Raw genomic sequence first — 2,300 nt, forward strand, 5'->3', positions numbered from 1 at the left:
TAATAGTATATGCCACTTTAGGATTTCGCAATTTATATAGGACAGATAAAAGTGCTCATTATTTTTTGTTTTTCTTTTAATGATTTAAACGATACATTTACCTATACGTCCTTTAAATTTTATTTTAATTGAGATTCATAATTACTCACAAATATATTTTTAAAAGCGTTGTTTATTTTCAACTTGTTTTGAAAAGTATAAAATATTATTGATGATAATTTACAGCTAGCTAATTTAAAAGCAATGTTTTGACATAACCCAATAAACCACCAAAACATTTATATACTCAGTAATTAACAGCCTGATACTATGTATTTAATTAAACACAAATGTCCATCGAACAAGAACCAATTAAAATTCACTAATTTTTATAAGGTAGAAATTAATAAAAAAATTGGCCCAGTTTTAATGAGTAGGTATGGCAAACTCCTGGGTGAATATCTATCGCGAATGTTTTTAAGCTCAATCAAATTTGATATCTAAATTCTAAATAAACGCCGATATCATACAAAGTTCTACTTTTCATTTGAAATAGACCTTTTGTTATTCGATATTTTATGAACCATTGAAACAAGTGAAGTAAATGTCATTGTTACAATTGACATGGCACAAATCGGGCACAGTTTAATTTCTATTGCACACCTGTATATGGCATTTCACAGTTTGTATACAAGGTCAGTTTTAATGTGACGCCAGTTAAATGACTACCAGTAGTTAGTTGGATTGTAACATGAAATAACAGCTACAAAATAATACTGCAGGAAATGATTGTTTTAAATTTGAAGGCTGTGACAACTTTGACCCGGAATTGAAGCATCAATGAAGATGCCGCAGGTTTTTTCAAAACTTTAGAATCACGCCACAATCGAACAGTTGCAAAGTTGACATAAACAACAACAGCAAAACGTAAAATAATTTCTGATAAAAAAAAATTCAAATTTCTGAAATAAATTCTGCACTATGGTAAATATTCCGACATTACGAAGGCGTAGAGGGGCCAAACGCATTTTTTTTTCGTGTACTTTTTTTGTTAACACGATTGAACCAATCTTATCTAACTCAATTCTAACCTAATAGGTAACAAATTCAATCGCAGACAATAATCGTCACCACACCGATTTGTAAAATTATGATTTGGGCTGAAAAGCCGTGGTCTAAATGAATTGTTAGGTTCAGATGTTTCATCGGCAATTGCGGCTGACATCTTCAGTGGTATTGCATTGTAACGTGGGCACTGATGATTTCAGATACAGTTCCCAACGAAACGTCTGGACCCAACCGTTTATTTAGACCACGGTTCTTCAGCCAGAAATATAATTCTACAATACGATTGATTCTTGCCGTTAAAGCCTATATTCTTATATTAATAGGTTAATCAATACTCAACTCGGTAACGGGGGTGCGTTTGGGGGGATCGAAAGAGGAGATCTCCCCCACCACTGTACCATAAAAAGTTCGCGGCGGTCTCACCCCCAAAAAAGTTATAGGGGTTCAAAGTTAATAAATATGCCAATTTTTATACATTTCTAGGCATGTAAATATTTATATAGTCATTCATAAACAATATTCAAAGGTAAAACTAATGAAAAATACATAAAAATATTGAGAAAGTTATATAAAACATTATTTAAATATCTTTATCAATAGGGTAGGTTAGGTTAGGTTATCGGGTTTTGTTCAAGTGACCACCCTCTTTCGATCCCCCACCTCCACCCGCTTGAAAATATTTTTTTTATTGAATTTTATTTGAATTATAGTGTATGAAAATTGTCAAAATAATCAACTTTCAACCCCCATAACTTTTTATGGGGGTGAAACCGCCGCGAACTTTTTATGGTACAGTGGTGGGGGAGACCTCCTCTTTCGATCCCACCCACCCCCACCCCATTGGGGGTGGGGGCCATCATCTAGACAATTACCCTCAACTCGAAATCTTGAGTAGCAAGTCGAAATTTCAAAAAAAAAATTACGTTTGGCCCTTCTACGCTTTCGTACGACATGCTTAATAAGACACAAAGTAAATATATGTAGATATCTAAATGTAAATAGCAATTTTAGAAGCACACGAAGCACACTTGTTAAAGCTCATCATCAAGCTTCAGACTTTTTTTACTTAACACTATTAAATTATGAGAGCCAGTTCGATTTCAAACATATGCTAACAAAATGACGTCATGTTTGCTCTTATTTTAAAGGCAGTAGATTACAAAAAATGGTCGTATACATATAACATTGTCGAGTTATACAAGCGTCAGAAACTTTATACTGGAGCATATGGCTTTGTTTGTTATCTATCTTCA

Source organism: Agrilus planipennis, unplaced genomic scaffold, assembly GCF_000699045.2.
Source record: "Agrilus planipennis isolate EAB-ADULT unplaced genomic scaffold, Apla_2.0 scaffold215, whole genome shotgun sequence".
Classification (NCBI taxonomy): Eukaryota; Metazoa; Arthropoda; class Insecta; order Coleoptera; family Buprestidae; genus Agrilus; species Agrilus planipennis.